The sequence below is a fragment of the Arachis ipaensis genome, chromosome B01, assembly GCF_000816755.2.
Source record: "Arachis ipaensis cultivar K30076 chromosome B01, Araip1.1, whole genome shotgun sequence".
NCBI lineage: Eukaryota > Viridiplantae > Streptophyta > Magnoliopsida > Fabales > Fabaceae > Arachis > Arachis ipaensis.
Genome location: NC_029785.2, coordinates 10,697,434 through 10,719,209, shown reverse-complemented (window position 1 = coordinate 10,719,209; position 21,776 = coordinate 10,697,434). Strand labels below are relative to the sequence as shown.

At 36.1% G+C, this 21,776-nt stretch overlaps 1 long non-coding RNA gene across 2 annotated transcripts in view; it reads right to left on the bottom strand.

Annotated features, from left to right (window-relative positions):
- The window catches only part of LOC107624879, a 21,616-nt gene extending 6,337 nt beyond the window's left edge, over positions 1–15,279 (bottom strand). The window contains exons 1-3 of one of the 2 annotated variants that reach the window (XR_002358318.1): positions 14,949–15,279; positions 14,796–14,849; positions 14,570–14,707 (exon numbers count right to left, since the gene is read on the bottom strand). This is a non-coding gene — a long non-coding RNA (uncharacterized LOC107624879). Of the gene's footprint in view, positions 1–13,465; positions 14,708–14,795; positions 14,850–14,948 lie in introns of those variants that run through there. The other variant, XR_001616989.2, reaches the window with a different exon arrangement.

Genomic DNA, 21,776 nt, shown 5'->3' with positions numbered 1-21,776 from the left:
ATATAGCAAAATACAACATCCATAAGTCCCACTTTGCTGCAGAGAAACTCCAGACGCCTTACGAGGTGCCTCTCGACTTGCATCTGAAAACAACAACATTTGTATGGAATGAGAATCGGAGGTTCTCAGCATGGTAATGGTGCCCACAAACATAACATATAAGGTCCTGGAAAATCTAGAGGCAATCCTAGAACTTTGACACTCATATTTGAAACTTAAAATATTAATTAAACCATTAATTAGGGTAAGTCTTCTGAGGCATCTAGATTCTAACTCAATTCTAATCTTAATCCCTCAATTATCGCCTTTCTCCAACCCTCCAAAACTCCGGTACGGTGCACAGACAAACAATACAAACAAAGACATACACAAGTAGAGTCCAGTTATTGTAGGTAGCAAGTATGGCAGATAAGCATAATGATTCACAAAGGCAAACCCAAATAATGCACAAGCAAGCAAAATACACAAATGTATATGATGCATGTCTACCCTATGGCTAATGAGCTCATCTGTCGGTTCTGCAGCCAAACTCGACATACTGGTAGCTAACCCGGACATCGTCTCTCTATTGCGCACAAAAATCTTAGTACATCGGCTGACCATTAGAGAGAATATGTGCCCTCTCACCATTAGATGGAATATGTGCCCTGTCACTATTAGAAGGAATCGGTGCCCTATCACCCTTACAACCAGAGAGAAAACATAGCATACTCATTATCAAACATCCTCATTCATGACTCATTTACCATATTCATTCATTTTCAATTAATCATCATCAAGTTCAATTACTTTTATTCATTATAGCCAGTATTCATCATATACTCAACAACTCCGCACTTCTCAATCATGACTCATTACTTTACAACTCACGTCACTTCCAAATCACCACCCCTTCAAGGTTCAACCCCTTCACTATGAATGAGATTAAGTTTTAGGGTCATAAAGACTAAAATTAGAGGTTTAAAAGTTCAAAATCATGTTTAAAATCACAAAACTCAAATTGCTGAAAAATAGGGCCCCGAGTACGCGAACCATGTTTCGCTTACCCGGAAGTGTTATTTTCCCAACTCGTGTACGCGAACCTTTGCTCGCGTACGCAAGTCTCTTTGGCCGAATGGTTTGCTCACGTCACGTGCATGTGCCTGCGTACGCGAGCCTCCCTAAAATGCCAAAAAGGCTGTTAAGTGTTGCAGAATTGTCTTTTGCATACCAAACTTCTGAGCGCATAATTTTTCCGTTAAAAATTATTTTTCATCCGTTCTTCAAACAGTGTAAATTTAACGGACCCAATTTTCATACAAAACAAGTTTGAAAAGGTTTGGGAGTTCGGAAGCCGAGTTATGACCCGCTGAAGTTTGGTCAAAAATTAATTTTTTTATCAAAAATTATCAAACCTCTACTTTCACAGCTTTTTCACAATTTTCTACCAACCTACCACAACTATACATAGCACCAAAACATACCAGCCACACCTCAACACTTCATTTTCATATGATGATATCCCATTCCACAAAATCATCAAGTCCAACTCCAACAATTTCATTCAATACAACATTATTCCTCAATATACCAACAATAATAATTCATGTTCATTAATCTCACTACGACATCAATCATCAATGCATCATTATAGTTCATTAAAACCATCACCTCATCAACCATACACCACATTCATACCTTTCACCAACATACCAAATATCCAAATCAATCCAACACGTACTACATTAACTAAAATCACTAAATAGGCATCAAACACACAATTATCTTATCCAAGGTTGTCTAACCTAAGTTTTCACAAGACATTATATATTATATACAAAAAACCAAAAACAATCCTTGGCCGATTTCTCCCTAATGCCGAAACACCTCAGTTTTACCGTTTCCTTAAGCTTTCACTTCACCATAGCCGTACCAAAACAAATTCCCAGCTTCCAAGGTCCCAAATCCACAAGTTCAATCACCAAATGTACTTCAATTCATTATATTTCAATCTATTTTCAAATTTAGTTCTATAATCAACATCAACACTTGCACATTCAACAATCCATAAGGGGTTGAGGGTTTTTACCTTTCTTATGCATCAATTGAGCAAGACCCACTAATTTTCTCAAGTTAATTTGATCCTAAACTTCAAGACAACAAAAAATATCAACACCCAATTCACCAAATTTTTGAAATTGGGGAAAGAAGAGACTAGAGTGAGACTGAAGCTTCCTTACCAAATTAGTTAGTGGGCTTTGTAGAGCTCAATGCGGTAGACGCTTGGCCGCAAACGATACGGCGATCAAAGCTCCGGATTGGAAGTTATGATGAAATAAAATCAAGAACAAGGGTTTTGTTCTTGTTCCTTCTTCCCCAAATGTTTCCCGGCATGAAACTCAAAATGCAGGGGAGAAAGTGGCTGAAGCCATTCATTAATGTGAGGTTGGGTTGGGCCTTGGGCTCAAAGTGAGCCCGGTTCACCCGATTCGGCCCGTTCAGCCCAATCTTAAGGCAAAACCTTTAAAATTCGTGTCAAAATTCATGTTTTAATTAATTCTACCTCATTAAACTATAAGATTCTATTTTCTAATTTTTTTAATTAATAATTAATTTATTCGCTAATTATTCACTAATTACGCGAGGTTTACATCCTGTATAGTTTTAGAAACAATAAAGATTGTAATTTGTCTCTGTTTCTGTCATATAAGATTCTTTGTAATCGAACTTTGTGCCTCCTCTCAGATCATAGTTCAACATAGAGCTTATCTATTTTCGTTCTTAGTTTTAAATCTTATGTGTTTTCTACGATTTGTAAGTGTCGCTCGGCTATTTTCTTGAACGAAAGAAGATCCATTTTCTCATAAACACCGTTGAAATGTAATTGTTGATGCAAACTCTTCAAACAACTTATTTTAAAGATAAAAAGAACAACTTACAAAGGATCTTAAAGCAAAAAAGAACAATCAAAACTATGATAAAATAAACATAATATTATAAAAAAAAACATCTCAAACTGTTATAAAAAAAATCTAAAACCTTAATAAAAAAAACAACCAAAATAAGAATCCAACATTAATCACAAAAATAAGACTCACTTTCTCATAAATCATGTTGAAATATAATTGTTAATGCAAAATCTTCAAACATTTTGAGAATTATAACTAAGTACATTAAACTAATTGTACATTTCGCAAGTCGTATGACTTTGCCAAAGCCACTATGATATCTTGCTTAATGGGCCACTTTGGAATGTGCTTCAGGAATCTAAACCTTATAGCATTTATTTCAGCTAGTTTTGTAGCCATCTTGATCTTTTTGAAGTGCTCTATTACTTTAGCAATGTAACAGGAGGAGCGCATTGTTTCTACAATTTTTGCCACAATAAACGATCTCATTATTAAGATCCAAAATCATTAAAAAATCTAGCAAAAGAGACATCCTAAAGTACAAAAAAATATTATACTCCATAAAAAAACATTTAAAAAAATATCTTTTGGGAGTTGCCTTCTTTTCTAGGCCTCATCATCTTTTGTATAATGCCAAAACATAGGAATAAAAACTCAAGTAAAAAAGACATCTATAATATATAAGAAATAAACATTCAATATTATTAAAAAGAAATTTCCAAAACCAATGCAAAATAGAACATCTAAAACCAACACAAGAAAAAACATCGAAAACCAAATAAAAAGAAACATCAAAAACCTAGCAAAAAAGAACATCTAAAAGCTATAAAAAAAATCCAAAACACAAGAAAAAAATCTAAAACATAAAAAAAACTTTCAAAACATTTAAAAAGAATTATCCAAAACCTAGCAAAAATAAACTTCTAAAATATAACATAAACACCATCTAAAAATCATTCCCAAAAGAAACTTCCATAAGAGATACATGTAAGGCTTAATATAAAAAAATCCAATAACTTTTAAAAAAATATTTATATTAAGAAACACATGGAAAAAGTAACGCATGTCGGTGAATTAAAAAACAAAAAATAATATTTCACAACGAACATCCAAAATTATCTAAAACAAACATTTGAAATCTATTGCAAAGATAATGCTCATACACGAAATGTAACATCCAAAACTCTTGCCAAAATAACATCCAAAAGTCATGAAAATTTGAATACATTCCAACCGAAAATAAAAAAAAAAACTCAATATAAGGGTATAATCGTGTGTGGCAGACGGCGTCGTGCAATGTTTCTTGCCCGCGTGGTACACAGTGGAGGGTGTGGCTGCTGGTGCGTGGTTGCACCTCTGGTGGCGTACGGGGTGTTGATAGGGCAGTGCGGTGCAGCAAGGTGGCTTGGGCGTCACACAATGGCTGAGGCTATTGGGCGTGGCTTTAATAGGCGAAGCTAAGTGACGTGGGGGAGGAGGTGCTTTAACGTCAATGATACATATGTGAAGGGATAGGACTTTGTGGTTTTTTGTTTACTGTAAATAAGAGTAAAAGTGAGATTAAGATTACTCTTGATATAGTATTGCGAAAAGTTTTTTTTCCTTGTTGATCTTTTTTTGCAGTTCATATACTAATTAGCTGGTACTCTTGTTAGTTATCTAGCGGAATTGATTAACTAAACCTGCATGTTTGACAATCATGCACTACATTAGTCTCTTGCTCTTTTCCGTTAGTGACTCATTACTCGTTAGTAAAATTAGGCAATTAGCATTTCTTCTACCATTAGGGGTGAGCCGGGTGACAAACGGGGCCGAAACTCGCTGAGTTGGGTCACGTAACTCGCCAAAAAAGGCGAACTAGGTTAGAAATTTGAGTTTGCTATAATAAAAAAAACTCGTCTAACCTGCACCACTTAATCCATGAATTTTGGTGGGTTTCGGTGGGGCAGGACAGACTTGTCCGGCGGGCTTTTGGCTTTAAATGATAATTGAATTTGGAACGTTATTTTTGTGCTTTATTTGGAATGTTTGTTTGTTTTACTTTAAGTTAGGGGTGCACATGGGCCGGGTGAAGCCGGGTTTGATGTGACCCAGACCCGACTCGAAATATACACCGGGTCTATTTATTAGACTCGAACCCGACCTTAGACCCGATGAAACCAATACACTTTCGGGCCACAATTATACCGGGTAAAAACCGGGCCGTTAACATTACATTACGTTGATACTTTCTTGTAAGCTAGCATGTAAAAATATCCAAATTTCCAAGACTCCAACCATTATTTAACATGGTAAAATTCACTTAGAAAAATATAACAAGAACCAACCCTTCTTTAAAACTAAAGCATAACCACAATCAATACTAAAGCAAAACCACAATCAATACTAATATTGTCTAATAATACCAAATATTTAAATCAATACAAATAACACAATATTATGCATTAGTCTAAAGTCTTATGCATTCTAAATATAAAACATTAACTTATAGTCTTATAATGACTAATAACACAAAATATTAATTGTGTATGATGACCGGGCCACCGGGCCGACTTCGGGTGACCCGAGCTATGGCCCGGACCCGACCCGAAATAATGACCGGGTCTATTTTTGAGACCCTTACCCGGCCCTAAACCCGATGAAATCACACCAAATTAGCCCCTAAAGTGTTCCGGACCGGACCGGGCCTTCGGGCCGGGCCAGGTCTATGCACCCCTACTTTAAGTTATAATTTGGACTATATTTGATTGATTAGAGACTTAGACAATATTAGTTATATGTCTTGGACAATATTTATTTTATTTTGGACAATATTAATTTTATTATGTTGTTTCAAAAAACTTGCTTGATGATTATGTTTGTTAGATATTTAGAATTATAAAGACTTTAATATTTATAAATTTAGAAATTATAAGTTTATTGAAATATTTATAAAATTATATATTTTTTAATGTTAGATGGGACGGTGTTGAAATTCGGAATCATCTCATTAGGTAGGGTAAGGCGGACTAGCCTGCCAAATGACGGGTCGAGGTAGGATGCGACAGGCTAGCTTGCCTGCCACCCATATCTTTTATGCCTGACACTACAATAGTTGGTTAAAGTGGTAAATGAACTTTAGTAACTCAAGGTTATCCATCTCCCCTTTAATTTATAGAATACGTTTCAGGTACTCCAGTGTACTTTATTGGAGTACTGGTATGTCATGTACAAAACGGTAGTTTGAAAAGATTTGTCTGCACTCAAGCTGGTAACGATAATTATATCCTTGAGATAAGAAGGAAAAAGACTGTAAAGGACGACTGAAAGATGAGACAATATAAAGGTAACAGAGTTGAGCTATTTTTATAGGGGTATATGCAAGTCGGCTTTAATTGAACACTTCTACTAGATTTAATTAAGTTAATTTAATATAACAAAAATTAATTATAACTAATATTATTTTAAGAGTAAACTACCATTTGTACCCACGAAAATTGAAAACGCTGACATATATACCCATAGAAAAAGAAAATTACCATTTGTACCCATGAAAAATAATTTTTACAAGAAAAATTATCCAAACCCTAAAAAATTATCTAAAAACCCCAAAATACCCTTATCATTACCACTGCTACCATCATCCCCCATCTCTCTCTTCGCATCACATGAACACTCTCCGATCTAACCTCCATTTCTCTGCCACAAACCACCTCATTGCCACTCCTTCATCACCATAACCTTCACCTTTGGAGGAATCAAAATCACCCCAGAGAGGAATTTGAAATGGATGACGATGGGTGAGAGTCAAAATTGGATCTTGGTTTCAGCTGAATCTGAAGCTGTTTGAGGGAACAAAACATTGAAAAGGGTGTCATGGAGAAAGCTAATAGAAATAGGGCGAAAAGGAACACAGATCCAAGGTGAGAAGAGAGTGAGGAGAGAGGATCAAATCTGAACAATCAAACACAGAAGCCTCATGTATTTGGATTCACTTTTTCTGGGAGAAAAGAAAAATGGTGAAAGAGACAGAAAGAGAGAGAGAGAGCTCACCGCGAATTTGGTTCGCAAAGGGGACCGCGGTGGTGGCGACTGGTGCGGTGGCCCGTCCGGGGCACTGATTCGGTGATGAGGAGAAGGTAGCCCCGGTAGGTGAGGGTGGTCGGCGGTGAAAAGAGGAGAAAGGGCACTGCGGCTCTAGGGTTGCTAGCGGCGGCGAAGCAGGGGCGGGGTGGTGCGAAGGTCCTCTATTCGGCAAGAACGAGACAGGAAAGGAGAGAAGGAGGGGTGGTCACTGACACTGGAGGTTGCAAGAACGGAAACAGAGACAATTTGGGGTTAGTGGTGGTGGTGGTGGTGGTAAGGTGATGAGTAGATGAGGATTGTGGAGCGGTTAGTGGGGAGCGTACCAGTACTTGTGGGTTGGGAAGATGGAGGGCTTGGCTTCATGGTGTACTTGCACCATGAAGGTGCTCTTCTTCTCCGGGGAAGCGGCAGCAAGTGTTGCTGTGACTGTGAGGATGAAAGAGAGGAGGGTGTGGCAAGGAGCCATTGGAGCAGCTTTGGGGACTGAGTGGGAAGTCATGGTGAGAGTGTATTAGAAAGGGAAAGAAGGGTGGTGGCTGGGTGAAGAAGGTTAGGGTTAGAAAGGGGTTTGGGTGAAGGAGGTGGTGTGGTGGTGAAGATAAGAGTATTTTGGGGTTTTTAGATAATTTTTTAGGGTTTGGATAATTTTGCTTGTAAAAATCATTTTTCATGGGTACAAATGGTAATTTCTTTTTTCTATGGGTAGATATGTCAGCGTTTTCAACTTTCGTGGGTACAAATGGTAGTTTACTCTTAAAAAAAAATAATAAATCGTAACACATGAGCAATTCACACTAAAGATATCTATTATACTCAAACTACTACAGAAAATAATTAAAAATATTAAAATTACTAACCCCTTGATTTATGACACCTACCGTATGGGCAATTCTATTTATTTGGTATAGTTGATCAAGATAATCACATCACTTTTTGTTGCGTGTTGCAGTGAATCCCATTGTGACATCTCTTGGCAGACATTGATGATGCTAAATCGTAACTTTAGATAATATTTTAATCATCTAGCTCTTCTATTTATAACACGTATTAACTAAACCCATAAATAAAATATATTATTTTAGTATGTCTAACTTAGTAACTCCACTTCTTTTTTCTTGTCATTCTCTATTTCTAATAATTTTATATTTTTTTCATAATTTCTGAAATTAAAATTATTTGACATTATTTTTGCTTACAATCAATATATTTTTTTAAAAAAATATTATTACTACTCTGAACTTGTTCTACTTATAATCTCTTAGGTAGCGTTTGTTTGCGAGACAGAGACCAAAAGACAGAGACAGAGAGATATAAATAAGTATTAGTGTAAACCCCGTTAAATTAGTAAATAATTAGCCGATAAATTAGTTTTAATAAAGAAGATTAGAAATGCAAATATTATATTAAATTAGGATAGAGCTCATCGAAACCAAAATTTTGACACTAATTTCGAAGAAATCGAGCAGACCGAACCGGTTGAACCGGGTCCAAATTAGACCGTCGGTCCAATCGGACCAACCTATTAAGTGAACCCAAGCCTTTCTTCTCCCTCATTTCAGCAGAAACGCAGCTGAAGCATTCATAGGGGAGAAGAGAAAGAAAAGCCTCCCGAACACTTATGGTGATTTTCAAATCCCGTAACTTCTTCGTCCGAGCTCCTATCGCCGTACCGTTTGCGGCCACGTGATAAATCATAATTTTGTGGTTTATCTTGTGTTGAATTTAGGGGAGTTTTATCAACTTTTTCCACATTTATTCACTAAAATAGCATGGTTTTGTAAATTCTCCTTAAATTGTGCTTAAGAGTGAGAACATGCTTTTTAGGCCCAAAAATTAATAAATTTAATTCACTTTAATTTCATTCGATGCCTTGATATGTTGTTAAGTGATTTCAGGTTTAGAAGACAAATATTGGATTGAGAAAATGAAGAAAAAAAGCATGTAAAAATGGAGAACTCATGAAGAAATGAAGGAATTGCAAAGCTGTCAATCCTAACATCTTCGTACTTAATCGATCATAACTTGAGCTACAGAGGTCCAAATGAGGCGGTTCTAGTTGCGTTGGAAATATAGCATCCGAGGCTTCAAAATGATATACAATTTGCCATAGTTACCAAGACATTTGGTGACGCGTATGCGTCGTTCCACGCTCACGCATCGCAGGATCAGCGTGGGCCATTTTAAGCAACTCGTGGCCAGCAATTTCTAGCTTATTTTGGCCCAATCCAACTCATTTCTGATGCTATTGAACCCCAAGGATTGAAGGGGGATGAACCAAGTAGTGTTAGTTTGAGTTTTCATCATGTTTTGGGTTAGAATTCTAGAGAGAGAAGCTCTCTCTTCTCTCTAGAATTAGGTTAGATTAGATTCAAATCTCTTCTTAGATCTAGATTTTAATTCTTGTTTTCATCTACTTTTCCTTTCAATTTCTTGTTGCTACATCTTTGTTCTCTTAGTTCTTCTTGTTAATTTCTTCTATTTTGCTACCTTCAAATCTATGAGCACCTTGTTGATTTTAATTTCCTTTAATGTAATTTCATGTTTTATATTCCTTTATTGTTTAATTGCTTTGTTATTGTTATTTCCTTACATTTGGTAGTGTTAGATTTTATATTTCTTGTCATTTTATTATGCTTTCCTTTTATGCCTTCCAAGTGTTTGATAAAATGCTTGGTTAGATTTTAAAGTAGATTTTTTCTCCTCTTGGCTTGAGTTGAGTAATTGGAGACTCTTGAGTTATCAAACTCTTTTGTTGATTGATAATTGGAAGTTTCTAGTTGACTAGAATGCCATTAAAGCTAGTCTTTCCTTAGTATTTGACTAGGACTTTTGGACTCAAGTTGACTATATCCACTTGACTTTTCTTCATAGTTAGATGTTAACTAAGTGGAGCAATGGACAATTCTTATCACAATTGATGATGATAACGAGGATAGGACTTCTAATTCTCATTCCTTGCCAAGAGATTTCTTAGTATTTAGCTTATTTCTTTTGCTATTTACATTTCTTGCCCCTTATTATAAAAACCCAAAACATTCCTTCATAGCCAATAATAAAGCACTTCATTGTAATTCCTAAGGAGAACGACCCGGGATTAATACTCTCGGTTATTTTATTAGAGTTGAACTAGTGACAACCATATTAAATTGATGTGAGGATTCATTGTTGGTTTAGAACTATACTTGCAACGAGAATTTATTGTGAAATTCTTCACCGACAAAAATCCCTCAGCACCACGCGTCCACCGCGTTGAGCTCTATGTTTCTACCGGAACAATTTCATAGGTAAGTCATTAAATACACCTAGCCACTCCTTTCCCCCAATTCTTGAAAGTATGGTACGGGTATTAAATTTCTTTACTTTTTGATGTTTTAGGATCCAATTAGCTTGAGAAAAACGTTCACTCTTGCTTATGTGAAGCTTGGGTAGCGTGAGGAAACTATAATTCTATTTTAATTTCATTGAATTTGAACTTTGAATATTAAATTAGGTATATATGTGTTATAAATGTGTATTAGGTTGTGAATAAATAATTGGAGCTTGAAATTGTGGACGTTGGAATTTTTGGTAAAGGTTGGGCATTAGTATTTTGTTGGGCTTTGGAGCTGTGTTTATTGTGAGTAAATTGTTTTGGTCGCTACGTGAGAATGGGCCAAGGTATGGTTTAGGTTTCTTGTATTTAATATATAATGTCCAGTGAAAACTTAGGTTAGATGACCATAGGATAAGTTGAAATGTACGAAATGGTACAATGCTTAGTATACTTGATATCTATGATGTGATTTGATTATGTAATAGAGATCATTATTATATTGACATTTCAATGAGATATGAGCAATGAGATATGAGTAAGTTGATGATTATAGGTTATAAGCATATTGAATGAAGGCTTGATGGATTTGTTAAAATGTATAATATTGATGAATGGTGGTTGATAAATAGTGTAAAGTTTTGTTGAGTTTTGTTACTAGCATATGGCGTTGGGTTTGGAAAGTTTACCAAGGAATGGAATGGAGATTTTGGAATGTAAATGAGTTTTAAAAGGTTTTTGTAAAGTTGGTTTTTGGCCGAATTTCGGCGAGGTATAACTTAGCTTTCGGACCCTCAATTTGCTTCTAACTTATTTTGAAATGAAAATTCGGTTCGCCATGTTTATGCCATTCGAAGAACGGGTGAAAAATATTTTAAATCGAAAAAGTTATGGGTGCTAGAAGATTTGAACTCAAAACTGGTTTTTGGTTGCAACTTTGCAGCTTTGCAGCTTTGCTACTGATTCTGTTTTTTCTTTTTTAAAACGCAAGCCCACGCGTATGCGTGGCATGGAATTTTGGTGATGCGTACGCGACTAGTCCCATGCGCACGCATGACATGAAGCCTTCACCCACGCGTACACATGACAAAGGGACGCGCACGCGAGTTGCAGTTTCGCACTCCCACGCGCACGCATGAGCCACGAGTACGCGTGGCCCCTGTTTAAGCAGATATGATTTTCAATGTTTTAAACTATAGTTTAAACCTCTAAACCTCTATTTTCATTCCTTTAGCCATGAATAGTAGTATTACACCTGATAATCAGATGAGGTTAGGAAATGGGGATGACTTGGAGGTGAAGTAAAGTTGAAAAGTGATGAATTGATTATGAAATGTTACGGATGATCATGTATGATACTTGATTTGATAATCAAATGAATGATCATGTATGAAACTTGGCTTGAATGATTAAATGATCTGAGAAACGAGATCCCCTGGATAAAGTGCCGTGGCTTATCACCACGTGTACCAGGTTGAAAACTCGATACTCTGTTGACCCTACGATGTAAGGGTGACCAGGCACTTATAAATTCCTGGGAATATTAACCCCCATTGAGAAATATTGATTATTTGAGAAAAAGCTATGTATAGGCTCTTGGGGATGCACGTCGAGGGATAGTCTAAGGTTTTCAGACTTGTCGAGTTGGCTGGATAACCGACAGATGAGCCTCATTAGCCATAGGACATGCATGCATCATATGCATACTACTTGAATTACTTGTTTATGTATTAACTGGGTGTGCCTAAGTGTATTTGCCATGCTAAATGTATATTTGTTACCTGCAGTATTTGTAACCCTCCTGTGTTTGCCTTTATCTGTTTATTTGTCTGTGAAACGCTAACAGAGATGGAGGTATGGAGGAATAGCAGTACGGGACTTAGATTTAAAATTAAGTTAGGTTAGGTTTAGATTCTTTTAGTAAACCACCTTTTATGGCTTCTGTTAAATACTCTAAGCTCTATAATCTGAGTGTCGGCGTTCTAGGATTGCCTCTGGCATTCCCAGGACCTTATATATTATGTGTGTGGCACCTTTACCATACTGAGAACCTCTGGTTCTCACCCTATACTATGTTGTTATTTTTCATATGCAGGTCGGGAGGCATCTCGTTAGGCGTCTGGATCCCTGAAGCAAAGTGGTCACTGGGTTATTTTGTTATACAGTGATGTGTGTATATATACTTAGCTTTCTCTCCACATAACTTATTCTTTTGATCCTCTTAGGGGTTTATGGAGAGACAGGATTTTGCTTATGTATGTTTGGGATTTTGGATATGTATGAATATATGTGTAAATATTCTCTGGCCAGCCTTGGCTTTGCGGGCTGAGTTAGGAGCTTGTTATTTTGTGTCTTTAGCACTCTGTTCCTACTTTTGTTATCTTATGTTCAATAGTTATAGTTTTCTTAACACACAAGTTAACTCGTTTCTTAAGCATTGCGCTTTTATCTCGCGACTTTTGTTTCATCTATCCTTCAAGGCTTCTAGTGTATTATAATCTTTCTGCTATTACATGTACATATTTTATTTTAGAGGTCGTAATACCACACCACCACCTCTGTTTTATGACTTAAGCGTAAAGCTCAGTGTGGTAGGGTGTTACATTTAGTATTGTGTTTGGTGTGAAAGTGTACAAGACTGATTTATGTTTCAGTATCCTGTTTTGTTTGAAATAAAAAATGGAGACTAAAAATTTAAAATTACTAAAATGCCCTTAATTTTAATAATAAACCCTAACCCCTAAATACAATTTCATTTTCATCAGCATCCAACCCTAACCCCTTTTTTCGTCTCCTCTATGTAACACCCTACTACACAGTGTTTTATGCTTAAGTCATAGAACAGAGGTAGTGTGGTATTACAGACCTTTAATAGTAAGGATATACATATAATACTGAAAGAAATAATATACTAGGAGCCTTGAAACAGAGCGGGTAAACAAAAATCGCAAAATAAAAAAGCGCAACGCTCAATATACCCAGGAAATGCATAGCAATCAATACAAACAAATGCATATGATGCATGTCTGTCCTATGGCTGATGGGGCCCATCTGTCGGTTATCCAGCCAACCCGACAAGTCCGAAAACCTTAGACTGTCCCCCGTCGCGCATCCCCAAGAGTCTATGCATAGAGTTCACATTCAATAATCATATAATCACTCAATGGGGGCTATCCATACCCGGGAATTTATACGTGCCCGGTCACCCTTACGACGTAGGGTCAACAGAGTATCGAGATTCAACCTGGAACACGTGGTGGCGAGCCACAGTTCTTACCCAGGGAAACTCGTATCTCAGGTATCATTATTCATAAGCCATGGCAATTATCATCAATACATCATCAAGTATCAAACCTTAACATTAAACTTCATTAACATCCTTATTTTCTTCATAAAAGCCACTATTTACAACTTTCTTCACCTTCAAGTTATCTTATTTTCCTAGCTTCTTTTACCTACTGGACCTAGAACCATGCTTTAAGCCTTAAAAGGAAGAAAATGGAGGTTTAGAAGTGGAAAATTTGTTTAAAAACATTCAAAACCGGTTTGGTCACCCTGAACTCAGATTTAAACACTAAACTTGCAACGTCCATAACTTTCTCCACAAAATTCCGTTTTTCACAGAGTTGATATCAATCAAAAGCTCTTGAAACTATCTTTTATTTGCAACAAACCACAACCCAATCCAAAATTTGAGGAGAATATTATGGACGTCCAAAGTTAATCAAAATTTGGTTTTAACCACTTTCAACAAAACCTCTTTTTCTCCAACTTAAGTTTCTTACCATTTAAAACTTGCATTGTAAAACCATATCAACTCAATTCATCAACAACCATTACCAATATAAGCTTTAATCAACTCAACCAACCTAGAACATCAAAATTATCCACTTTTACCTCATACATCAATAACTTTTCCTTTGTTCACATCAATTCTTCACCTATACCAATTCTCATCATATATTTATCAACCTTCCATCAACATATACTAATTAAATGCCATTAACATAAGTCAATTCTTCATACATGTTAATCCATCAACTTGACATAACAACCATTTATTAACAATCACCAACCATAATTCATCAATATCAACTTCAATATAACCCATTATAAGCAAGTCCAAAAGCATGAAATTAATAACATCAATACCTCAAAATTCCAATCTATGTTCATCAACAATTTACTCCAACAACATTACAAACTACTCATTAAATGCAATTAACAGTTCAACTTATCCTATGGTTCCTCTAACCTAAGTTTTCACAACACCGTAAATATTAAACGTGCGAAACTTAAACCATACCTTGGCCGATCACTTAGTTCACCCAAGGCAGCCTCACAACTCAAAATTACAGCCCCTCCAAACTCAAACAAACAGCCCCAAACCAAGCTTGATCACCAACAAGCCTCCAACAAGCATCAACATTCACATACACACTACCTAAACCACAATTAACACATCCAAACATAACAACTCAATACCCAAATTCCTAAATTCAGAAATTTTATTAGGGTTTGAGATCTCTTACCTTTACCCACTGATCCTTGGGCAATACCCACAAGAAATCAAGTCTAGTGGACCCCTAAAACATAAAAATCATAAAGGAATTGAGTTTCTCAAATCTTAAACTCGAAATTCATATACCAGCAGAAATGGGGCTAGGAAAAACCGATTCACTTACTGTTTTGTTTGGATAGAATTGAAGAGCTCGACGAGCCCGACGCGTGGCCGCAAACGGTGCGGCGATCGGAGCCCGGATGAGGAAGTTATGGTAGTTGGAAGGAATGGTGAGGGTTTGTGAATCTCCTCTCCCTCCCTTGCTGTAATGGCGTCGCAGCAGCTTATGAGGAAGAAAAGAGCTGCTGCCTCATTTAAGTGTTTGGGTCCGGTTGAACCCACGGGCCCGGTTTGGGCCCCGGTTCAACCGGTTTGGCCTTTCCGGTCTGTTTTTGGGCCAAATTTTCGAAATTGGTATCAAAATTTTTGTTTCGACGAGCTCTATCCTATTTTGATATTAGTTTTGTATTTTTAGCTTTCCTAATTAAAATTCAATTTATTAACTAATAATTTACCAATTTTAGCGGGGTTTACAGAAATAGCACTACCAAAAAAATATTGAATATTGTCGAATATTTTATTATATTTACTGTCGTAAATTAGCGGCAGCTTTATCGTTAGATTTATCAGTCATGGAGGCAACAAATTCATCAAGTGAAAGAATTATTGGCGAATTTTCATTTTCGACGATAAATTCACTAGTAATAATTGGAGAAAAAGATAAAATAATAGGTGTAAAAGCTAGCGGTAGATTTACCAGTGGATTTGGTAAACCCATTTAGTCGAACGCTGCATTTTGGTGAATTTAAAAATGTTACCATTAGATGTATCTACCATTAAGTTCGACAGTAAGCGTGCCTTAAATTCAAAATGCGCGGTCCTCTCTCGTCCCTTTCGAAAACCTTTTCTCTCTCTATCACTCTCCTCTCTCTTTCTCTTTTCCTTGCAACTACCTTTGGCAGCCCCTTCGACCACCTTCTACCAGCGTCGGCCACCTACATTCTCCTCCAAAGACTATGTGGACTCGCCTTGATCCTATTTCGCCGCATGAAACAGAGTTGCTTCCTCTGTCTCTGCCATTAGTGTTGCTGCTACTATTGCTCCTTTTGTTGTCGCCAGAGCTGCGTTTCTCCTTTCTCCTCCAAGTAGGTTTTCCTTATCCCTCTCCCTATTCTATCCTTGTTTTTATTTTTTTTCAAATAAAAATCCTTACACTTTTTTGAACCACCATTTAGTTTCGTTATCATGCCACCGTAGCCACCACCACGCCGTTGTCGCTGCTGCCACGCTAAGAAGGTACGCATACTCTGATTTTTGCATTGAGGTTTGATTAATGAGTTATGTTTAATTGGGTTATGTTTAATTTGATAGTTGAATGATTCAACTCAAATATTAGATAATAGGAAACATTTTAGATGCATTGAGTTCAATTTAGTTTATCGTATATTAAGATAATTTAATAGTATGAATTTTCATAGATAATATTTGATAAACTTTGATATAAATGGTGCTTCGTAATTTTAGTAAAGTCCTACTTGTGATAAAGTGATTACTATGAATAAAAATTAAGTACTTGACTCATTTAATAACTTCCATATAATTAAGTTAGATATCTAATTAATATCAAAACTAAAAAGATTAATCTCTTTACACTAGTATTGAAATTTGAAAATTGAAAATTAAAAATGATTTTGGTGATGTAGTTTTAGGTTTGGTTATGCTTGTATTGTATCCACCATTGAGCTTAGATCGATGGAATATGCAATATTGAAAAGATTGCCTTGTATGTTGCACACAATGGATACATTTCTTTGTTATTAAATTTTTATTTAATATTTTTCCAATTTACTAATTTTATTTCTATTTAGGATTTTCTTTTTTATTTGAAATTTGTTTAGCTTTAATTATGGGTTGTTTGTGCTAAGATATATGTGTGAGTTGTTCGTGTAGTACTCAGGTTGGTTATGTTGGACTTACTTTTTCTAGGATAAAATTTTAGGAAGGAAGTGGAAGAAGGTTGTCCAGTGGAACCTTCTCGAAACCCTTGTTTGCTGAAAATTGTAAGTAATAAGGGAATGCAAACTAGAACGACTATACTTTGATGTTTTATTGATTGCGTTTTAGTTTTAATTTATGCCTGCAACTGTTTTCTCTGTGAAAATTGATAAATATTTTGGAAGAGGTCTCTGAATTAAGGAAAAATTCTGCTGAATTTCCATTAAAATTGTTTAAAATCATGTTTGGTTTGTAAACGAAATAAAAATTATATTTGGTGGAGGATTCTAATTATAGAAGAAACTCTGCCGACTAAAAGATTGATTAAGAAGTTATCTCAGAAGAGGAGGATGAACTAGAGGAAGAAGATGATGAGTCCGAATAAGGGTAACCTAAGTATACTTTAACTAGCTTGTTATATGTTCAAACTTTAATTAGATTGTTATATAATTACAATACACGCTAGCCTTATTTCTATCTTATGTGTTTTTTATTAAAATTTAATTAGATTATTATATAATTACATTGCACGCTAGCCACACAACTATTTTTATTCTTGTTTCAGGTAGACATGACGATAGGCAGAGGTGTCGCGAGTCGGCCTCGTGGTCAGGGTAGAGGGAGGATGACTACTGACACCCATGGGACTTCTCAGTCTTCGATCTCTACCTCAGCTACCCCTAGGATGTCACAGGTACTGGGTGCACAGAATCTGGGTGCACAAGATCAATCATTCATTATGGTCCTAGTCCTAATTATGTGGGTCCTACTGTGTCACTTTTGCTCTAGGAAGTCATTCTGCTGCCTCACAGAGTGGACTCTTTCACATTCTCCACCCATTTAGTAGCCCACTACTTTGACGACGCCACCTTCGGTGACAGACACCATAGTGCTAGAATTATCTCATGGATCCTACCCAGATGTCCCAGCACTGCTACCGGTCATTAAAATGAATTGGCCAAATGGTTTGACTGCGTGGGTACTATTTTGATTGATTTAAAAGCAATTTATTTTGAAATTGTTAAAAAACATCCGCGTTTACTAATCTTAAGTTCTGTATTGATAGGTTTGCACCAGATAACAATACTTATACACAGCAGTGTACTAATATCATTATGTTGATGTACGACCACACATGACCGAGTTACAAAAAAATCTCTGTTGGGACCAGAGAGTGATGGTTTCATAAGTGGGCGGTAAAATCTCTACATTATTCAAAATTTAGTTGGTTACTATCTTCTGTTTCATTTAATTATGTATTTAATTTCGATTAACTAGTGCTAAATATTTTCTTCTACATGAGAAATTTATATGGGAGAAGACTCATGATGCCATGATCTCAGATTTTCGACCATCGCATGGCTAGGTGGCTTTAGAAAATACTTGAGAACGTACGTGAGAGGCGTGACCACCTTACTCACTGGCTCTGCCTGGACATTAAGAATGCCTTCTACTTATATTGGGAGACTGATGAGGGGTTCAGGCATCGCCAAGCCACTAACAGGGCCAATAGAGCATCGGCCATGTCCTCCAAGTATACTGGTGGGTCAGTGACCTATGAAGACAAAGGTCAAGTTGGTATGTAAGTTATTTTAGCTTATTAAGTTCTTTTTATCTTTGATTTTTAAATTAATTATCATTTGATTTAACATATTGCTTCAATATGTGTAGTTTAAGTCATTACATCGTGAGACGATGAAGATGGAGACCTTCAAATACACTCACACTTTGAAGGAGAATAAAGAGAAATTTGCCAATCAGTAGTCTGCGGATTATTATGTGAGTAAACATTGAGGTTTTTTCATAACATATATTCGTTTTCAATTAATTGTTGTCATAATCACTTTTGCATATAATGTGAAATGTAGGAATCCTACATGAAAAATTTGGAAGTCGCGACCCAACAGTCTCAATTGAGTGAGGAAGACATCAACAACTCCTTTGCTTTCGTCATTGATCCTGATGCGGTGTGTTGTGAGACCACATTCAAGCCGTACAAGAATCATGTCTATAGACTGGGGTTGTTCTTTGCTAGTAACTTCCGCACTTCCATCGTGAGGGTTTCGTCCTCCCTAGCCACCAACCCTGCCGATCCTGAAGACGTCGATTTGTGGGAGCAAATTCAGAGCCTCACTCGAAGCCTGATGCGGGTGCATCATTGCCTATTTTTAGTAATTATTTCATTAAATTTTTGTTTAGTTTTCATACAAATTTTGCCAATAAATGAGTAATAGCATGAAAAATCTCTGCATGAAACAAAATCTCAAGCATAGGTGAATTTTAGTTAATATACAGGGTAAATATGATGAAATAGATCACACTAAGTGAAGTTATGATTTTGGGCATTATTAGCACACTTAGTATAATGAAGTTTGTCTTGTATGTTACTTTGATATACCTTGTTTGTTTGATTTCAGACCAAAAGAAGCAGAGAAGAGCCACGTTATTGGCTACGTTAGTGCCACTAACGTGGCCGTTAACGTGGAATGAAGGAAAGTTTGGAACGTTAGTGGGAACGTTAATGGCATTAACTTTGAAGAAGGAGAGCATGGAAAGTTAGTGGCAACATTAACGCCACTAACTTTAGCAAAGCAAAGGAAAACCCACGTTAATGGCCACGTTAACGCGGTGAATAAAAGTAAGAACACACATAATAAGAGAAAGATACTAACATTAGAAACTAAACAAATTAAGATATACAGGTAATAAAACACATATGTACGTAAATGTCCTAACTCCGGTAACAAGTTTATCGAGTGAATGGGTTTATCGGATGGAAAATAGAAGGTAACAATCGGCTAAAACTCGGATATGAATTGGGTGAACAAGAATTAACATCGTGTAATGTTCGGATTTACTTTTTATTATTTATAGGAATTGAACCTAGAAACTAATCGAATCTGATCACTCTCACAAGTAGTTAACTAAAACCTTTCAACCCTTGTACCCCATCTCTATTTTCACACAAACAACTTTTTAGAACCCTTAACCTATGTATGAGTACATAATTAGTACACATTTGGTATACGTAACTACAAGAACATATATAAAATCAACTTTTCTTTTTTTTATTATTTTTTTTACTCTTTTTGTTTTTCTTTTTGTTTTATATATATATATATTCTTTTTTTTCCTTAATGTTATTTTTCCCCTGTTTTTACGGGGTTTCAAGTTTCAAGTTATTTTCAGTTACGTATACCCACCACTAATTTTTCTCTTACGTACTCACACACTTTTTCACTTCTTACCCATCAATCCAAACAAATTTTAACATATCCAACAGTATCCAATCCACCCTTCAAATTCAATTAGTTTCTAAGCTTAAAGTTCGAGTGAACTGGTATACGTAGGATGGAACTGGGATTGGGGTAATGTTGGATACCCTTTCAGGAGTACTATAAACATACGTACGTACTTTATTAACAACTAACAATCTACTTTTTATTTAGAACCTTTCGTACTAATCGCCTCTTAACTCACTTAGTTGGGGTATGTGAACTCACGGATCTCGCCTATGTGTAGGCCACTCCCAAGCTAGCGAGTTAATGTACAAAGGTGGGTACTAGTAGAGAAAAGAACGTTCAAACATTTTAGAAAAATTATTAAGTTAAGTTAACACCCAACTCACTAACGATAACGGAATCGGGAACACAGATATATACATAATAACCCTTAACTAAATAAAACTGATTCACCTACGTAAGTACATCAATCTAACGTATATCTATCCAACGTACATCAATCAAACGTAACTTATTTACAACTACAGGGAAACGAAGAAAGAACTAAAATCGTACTCCTGTACGAATCAAATTCACACCCCTCTAAACTATTTAAGGTTAAAGCACTAAATAGAATACGAATAAAACCCCCTAAAATAGTGGAAAAGAGTGTAAATATCTTATTTATCGTACCAAAACGTTAAGAGGTAACTAAACACGAATTTATACTTTTGTACGAAAATTCCGGGATTTTAACCATTAAAATTAAGTGAAATTAAGGTAAGCTACGGAACTACATAAAAAACTCACTAAAATCCAAGTATTCCGTTCATAACCTACCTTTCTTCACTACTCTTTTCGTACGTTTCACCCTCTTGAGTACTTCTTTACTTCCTTGGCATTTCGACAGTTCGGACTGGAGAAGCGTGAGTTTGCTGTTATTGAACTCGATGTGTCCAGGTTTACTCTGCCAAGGTCAACGCAACCTTTCGATTGTAGGCCTTGAAGCTTTACTATATTTTAAAAGGTATACAATGAAGCCCGAGTCTCCGCGCGTGCGCGGTACATGCGCACGCGTGGCTAAGACGGCACCGGGTGATTCCACTTTAGCGGGGGTCGATAAAGACTTCGTGAAACCCGGGTTGGGTTGAGTAAAGATTACGATAAAGTACGTCTTAAGTTCAAACCCGTTCCCCCCTCGTTAACAAACCATCATATCGTAGTACATCCAATCAAAGATCTCTCTCTTCGAGGGAGAAGAGAGATCTTAATCCAATCCAATTAGAGAGAATCTAAATCCAAGTTAATGTACAAGAGTAGAATAAAGGAAATACTAAAGAACGAAGATTATGAGATAATAAGAATCAAGAGTACAATTAAATGGAAAATACGAGAAAATACAAGTACCTACGAATACAATCTAAATCTAGAGAAAATTACTTTAAATTACAAACTACAAGAAAATTAACAACTTAACTCAACACTTAAATGAAAAGAACGTTAATCATTAACCATCTAAATATAAGGAACGTTAAAATGATACGAAAAGAATATGTGGAAGGTTCACAAACTATTTTACGAACCAACCTACAATCTCATCTAAAACTCGTAAGAACCGAACCTTTCTCATTAATCCGTTAGAACTCAGTACTTTTGGGTTGAGTACAACCACTAGATCTCAACAATCGATTATAACAAAGGTAACTGCGATTAGAAAACAATTAAATTAATCATTC